The sequence below is a fragment of the Macadamia integrifolia genome, chromosome 12, assembly GCF_013358625.1.
Source record: "Macadamia integrifolia cultivar HAES 741 chromosome 12, SCU_Mint_v3, whole genome shotgun sequence".
NCBI lineage: Eukaryota > Viridiplantae > Streptophyta > Magnoliopsida > Proteales > Proteaceae > Macadamia > Macadamia integrifolia.
The window spans coordinates 11,189,908-11,196,384 of NC_056568.1; the positions used below are offsets into that span (position 1 = coordinate 11,189,908).

General features: G+C 32.9%; 1 long non-coding RNA gene across 1 annotated transcript; it reads left to right on the forward strand.

The window, feature by feature from the left end:
* Nucleotides 1-856: 856 nt before the first annotated feature.
* Nucleotides 857-4,642, forward strand: LOC122057679. Its single transcript, XR_006133593.1, has 2 exons — nt 857-1,309; nt 4,083-4,642. It is a non-coding gene; the product is annotated as an uncharacterized LOC122057679 (long non-coding RNA).
* The last annotated feature ends 1,835 nt before the right edge of the window (nt 4,643-6,477 follow it).

The following is a 6,477-nucleotide window of genomic DNA, read 5'->3' on the forward strand; positions in this document are numbered from 1 at the left end:
GTTTTTAGTTCACGATACACACCAATATGTATTAGTTGTAGCAGGCTGATACCAAATTAAATAGTCAATTCTTTCATCAAATTTATTCCTTTTAAAGTCTAATCATAGCCTGATTGAGCTTGATTATGGACAAATAGCCTGATTGATCGAATAGAAATAGGTCCATGCCTATCCTACGAGGTCCAATTAGTGAAACAGTTGAAAACGATGTGGAACCTTAAATTGGTGCAGACCAATTAGCCCTTAGATAAACCAATTGACCCCGACCCGTTGACACTACTAGTGAAAGTCATGAGATAAACACCACTAATCCACCATCGTGATGTCTTTTTTACTTTCTTCTTTCTATTGCTTGTTTGGAGTTGCAAATAATTGTACGAAAACACAAAAAAAGCCTAAAAATACATTATAGTATACCGATGGTGGGAAAGATATCTATATCATACTATCATACTATTATATAAATGTATGTACTCATGCTTTGTGGCTAAACTTCTTTTTAACTACTTTATTCATTTTTCTTATATAAATATCATATTTCTCTTACCATCATTCAGTAATTTCTTTTTAATTTTATATTATTATTAGTACCCTATATTTTTTAATCTTTTTTTAATATCATACTATCATATTACCATACTATTATTTAAATATATGAACTCATGCCTCATGACTAATTTTTTTTGACTACTTTGCCCATGTTTCTTATATAAATATCATACCTCTCTTAGACTCTTACTATCATTGAGTAATTTCCTTTTAATTTTATATTATTGTTCGTACCCTATATTTTTTAATCTTTTTTTAATATTTCAATAAATTCTCTAAAAAATTAGTTCCCCTCTCTCTCTCTCTCTCTCTCTCTCTGCTCACTTTCCTTTTTCCTTCAAAATCTCTTTACCTCACCTATCCCTCGTGTTCCTCCCTGCATAGAAAACTTCCTTCTTGGATTCTTTCATATCTCTCCATCCCCCTTCTCTTTTACTAAATAGGTTACCTAATCTCTCTCATACGTCTCTCCCTCCTATAATATGAAATCGACTCTCCCTTTCCATCTCTCCAATGGAAAACCTTCCTTCTAAATAGATTCTCTCTCCATTGCATCTCTCTTTTTTGAGTAATTTCCCTCCTCGATCTCATTGCTATCTTCTACGAGCTGGTTGAAGATACAAAATCTTTTTTTTTGTTTTTGGTAGGAGAGGATACAATATTATTATTGAAACCGTAAGCGCTGCTGTGACTATCATACCTTCTTCCTCTTATTGTTCATGTTCTCAACAGTAGGGTCTCCTTTTCTCCTCTTTGTAAGGTATGATATAAAATTTCTTTTTCTTTTTCCTCTTACATTTTCCTGGTTGATAAGCAGTTTAAGTTCAAATTTTTTTTTGTTTTTTTGTTTTTTTGTTTTTTTTGTTTTTTTGTTTTTCTAAATTTTCTATTCTTATCTTCCTTGTTGGAGGTGTTTCTGTGATAGTCTCGAGTGAGAGCGAAATACATTCACTGTCCTCCTCTGTTCCTGCTTCTTCTAAGTTCTCTCTCTCCCCCCACTTAGGGTTTTTGTTGATAATGATTATTAAATTTGTTGATCACTTGAAACTCCAGATGGAAATTTATTTTCAAGAATTAACTATTTCCTTCCTGTTGTACGTAGAATGATTTGCACATGTTATGGGGGGGTTTTGGATAAGATCTTTAGCTAATGCTTCTCTCAAATAAGAATGTGCCCTCTACTTCTTATGCTGATTTGTAATCAACCTGGTAATTACAGTAGGATGATGTCTCCTCATGTTTAATTCCTGTTGTATTGTGTTGGTTTTGTTCAACCTTGTAATTACAGTAGGACACTTAAGTTTGAACTTCATTAAATGCTTGATTTCTTTTCCACCATGTATCTTGGATTTTTTTTTTCTTCTTTTAAAAGATAATCTCTGTATCTAATTCAACTATAATTAGAAGTCCCAACATTTATTTCCATTCTATTCTTACATTTAAGTTAAGAAAACTAATTCCCTTGCTTCTTCTCTTGAAAACTCCTTATTTGCCGCCTCAGAAATACTGAATTCTTTTTATTTTTAGTTTTTTGCTATCCAAAGTTACTGCCCATCTTCGAGGTCCTTAGTCACTTGCTCACAATATTGTTTTTCTTTTAAACAGGGAATGTAGAAAACCTTATGTTAGTAGTCGTCCTTGCAATCTGTAAGGAAGATGGCAGCCGTAGTGGTTGCATTTCCATAGCTCTATCCTTTGCATCTTTTACTATGGAGATTAGGAAACAGTTTATCATTTCTCTCTAGCCATCCAAATTGGAGTGTTCATCATCCAATTGAGTTGATCTTCCATATTTGATATATCTTTGATGAGACCCATTACTTAATTTACATAATGATTTAAGTTTTTCAGTTTGTTTACACATTTTCTTTGATTATCTTGAGCCTAAATAATACTAGGCCTAATTTCAAGGGTTTTTTTGGGGTGCAATTTTCAAGTTTATTTAAACATGAAAATGTAAATTGTTTAGCATTTCCTTTTTTATAATTCAGTTCGGCGGATTTTACATTTGGTTTTACAATTATCATCTCGTACGAAGTTCAGCAATAAGATACAAAGCAATTCAAGTTGCCAAGGAAGCATTGTGGAAGCCTAACAATACATGTCCTTCACATTTATTTTGATATCATTGATTTTTTGGTCTTAGTAATTCTTAGCAGTCTTAGCTTACGGTCATAGGATTTTGATGATTATCATCTGAAATTCTCACACATACTTTCATTGTGATGATTATGATGCTACTGTTAATATGGAAGATTGTACTAAATAACTTATTAGTGATAATTTTGGAACTTTAATTTCATTTGTATAGAGGAGTTGAAAAATCTAATTGATCACTATCGTACGTAATGTCTTAGAATACTACTATGAATACAAACTGCATAATAATAATATTTTGTTTAAGCAAGGTTGTTAGCAATGCTTTATGGTTACTTGTAAATTCCACACTCTACTTCATAGATCATTAGCTCAAATTGGTAGAGCACTTGGAACATGAGTATATCTCAAGCATGTTACAAGGAGATGGTGGTTCAAATCCATCAAGATCTTTTCTAACTTACTAGAGTTGTAAGTCAATGCAATCATCCACATGAAATAGTTTCATTCATGATGTGTCTAACAATGGACAAAGCCCGATACCTAAATCAAGTTGATTGTAATGTTCTTTAGTATACGAAATGAGTCTTCTAATCATTTTTGTTTTTACTAGGATACGTCAGCTGGGTTGCACACTTTATCAAGCATGCTCTCTACTTTTGTTCAACAATGTGATTTGACTTTGGATTCATATACACTTCCTTAAACATAAAAGTTCTTTAGATAAAACCACAAAACATTTTTGAAACCCTTCCCGCAAAATTCATAGTTAATGGTTTCAATCAAAACATCATTCCCTTTGAATTTTCATATGTCATTTACATTGTTATACTATTATAGGAGGTAGGTATAGTTCCAATCCTGACCTCTTTTTTAATTGAATTCATTTAGCTTCTAATCATTTTCTTTACATTATTGGTTTGCAAATGTTTTTTTTTTTTTGGGTAGATTTTTGGTTTGCACTAGAGTTAAGCTCAAATCTAATTTATTTAGGTGCAGTTCCATTTTTGACTTCACATGATGTAGATTGTAGATTAAGCTCTTCATTGTCTATTCAATTCAATTTGTTATAAGGGTTAACCATCAAAAGATAATATACAATTACTATGAACATAGACAACATGCTCTCTCTCTCTCCCTGTGCAAGAGTTATTAGACACTCTTACTGACTATAGGAAATAAGTGAAAATATGATGAACGTGCAGCTCTTGTCCACACTAAACAAATGTTTTGTTACGCGTTGCACGTATGTTTTTTCTGGATTTGCACTATTTCTCTTAAATGAGAACTCCCGGAGTCTGGACAGATTTAGATTAGCTTGGATGGATCCTCTCTGAGCAATCCAGGATCATTTGGTTCTTCTGCTTTGGAGTTTACTTACGAAGAATTCTGGTTAGCTCAAGATCATACTGAACAACTACCTTGGTCTATTTTAGGTGACATCAAAGATTTGTATCTTGCTGGGAAGATTTGAAGTTATGAAGATCTACCATGGGTATCAGTTGGTCATGGAGAATGAAAATAAAAAGATACCGACGGCATGATTTATATCAGTATAGCTGCTCCGAGCCTCAGCCCATCAATGGAGAGGGGCACTCTTTCTTTTAAATGGGAATTCCCAAAGGCTAGACAGATTTAGATCAACTTTGATGGATCCTCTTTGAGCAACCCAGGATCTTTTGGTTCTTCTGCTCTTGGAGTTTACAGAGAATTCTGGCCAGCTCAAGATCATACTAAATCACCTTGGTCTATTTTAGGTGTAAGGTTGTGAAGATCTGTCATGAGTTTCAACAAAATCAAAAAAGGTCCGACTCTTAGCTTGTTTTGCTGTTACTACTCAAACTTCACATGTTTGGTACTCTCCAATACATTTTGATTCCCAGCATCTTGCATAGAAAGTAACCAATATTATTTTTCATAGACATGTAAATATGCATGTTAAGTATGAACAGACCTCTCCATTGGTAATATAATGTGTTCTTACTATTTTAACTGTGATTCCAATGAACAACCACCAAAATATCCTCCCTTTGCTCAGAATCAAATTTTGATTGGGGCTTCAGCTTTCTGTTGTCATCTCCTGCTCCAAAGGAGATGATCCTCTGCTTTCTTCATAGAGATCTGTGACACTTCTTCCAACCCTTTTAATTCACACACAACCCACTAAAGATGTTTCATTTCATCGAAAGTGATTTCATATTAAGAATCTGTTTAAACCTCTTAATCTTAACTTTATAAACAAACAATTTCTCTATCAATCTGTTTTAATTGTAAGATACATCATAGATTTAAGAAATGAAAATAAAAATTTGCCACTCAGGCTTCATGTGAAGCCGTTTTTTAGGTAGAAAACTGTCTTTCGGGGTAGAAGCACGAGGAGATTAACCATAGTAGATTTTTTTTTTTTGGTAATTGTTAAAGAACCATAGTGGATTTTAATTACTGTAATATAAGTTTATGCATCAATTTCTTCAAGGGGACTTCTACCCCAAAAAAAAAAAAAATTAAAAAAAAAAAAATTTCTTCAAGGGGACTTTACTATCACTCTCCTATATTTGGCCTATATTTACTAAAGCTTCCCTATGTTTTTCTTTTTTTCTATTATTCCCATGCTTTTGCATTTTTACATCTCTTTCTCATCTACTCTTTTTAAATACCCAGAATACCCCTCCTTTTCACCAGATAACTTATTAATCCTTTTTCAAATTGATTGGTTCAAAAATTACTTTTATTGAACTAAGAAAGAACAAGCAACTAGTCACTCCATTTTTAATGTGACCAGTTCAAAAATTGCTTTACCGAGCTAAGAAAGAAAATGTTGGTTGAAACTCACTCCTCCCACTAACAATGTAGTTTTCCACAATAATAAATTAATGTGATTTATTTATTTATTTGGAATTATGTTTCTCCTCTATGGTGCGACAAGGGTGGCAACTTACATTTGATGGCTTGGAGCACTTATGCATGGACCCCAACACATGGACGCATGCCTCGAGGTGCTCCAGGCTATCTAAGGTACGTTGTCATCTTTACTGCATTGTAGAAGAGCCCCATATCAGTATCGGTCTCAATCAAGGATTCTAATCTTGGGCATCAGATAGGATTGATACCCATCTAAATCGATCAAAATTGGCCTAGAATCGAAAAAATTTACTTCTATTTAAAATATTCAGTTTTTACTTCTTTTTTCCCCCCCCCCTTGAACCAGTGGATCGGTATCAAAATGGTTCGAAGATTGGTATTGTCCGATATCAATTAGGTCTGGGAAATTTCACTAATTAAATCAATTTTTCCTATTGAATGTATCATTGAGATTTATACCGACCCCATAAAATATCGGTTGACACCATGGTTTCAAAAATTTGACCGCATGAATTGGATTAATAACGGTCGAGACTCAAGACAGATCCCAAGTTTTGACCAATCCGATACTAATCCACTGGTACGACCCAAAGGTAGGAAACTAATAAAATATATATATATATATATATTAAATGGTAAATCAGTCCAATCCAGTTCTATCCAAAGTTATTTTATCGATTCAAATCGATAGAATCAGTATCGTTCAAGATTGAACCCAATCCAGAGATCAAAAAACCGATATGATCTCAATTCCGATTACTAGATAGATTAGATTGGCTGATGGGACAAAAATAAATAAATAAATAAATATCTTTATGTAACTCAGTTCTAATGCGTTTAAACATAATTCAAAAAATAATTAATTAACCACATATTCCATTTTATGCAATTTTTGAACCGATCACATTAAAAATAGAGTAACAAGATGCTCGTTCTTTCTTGGTTCAATAAAACTATAAAAGCAATTTT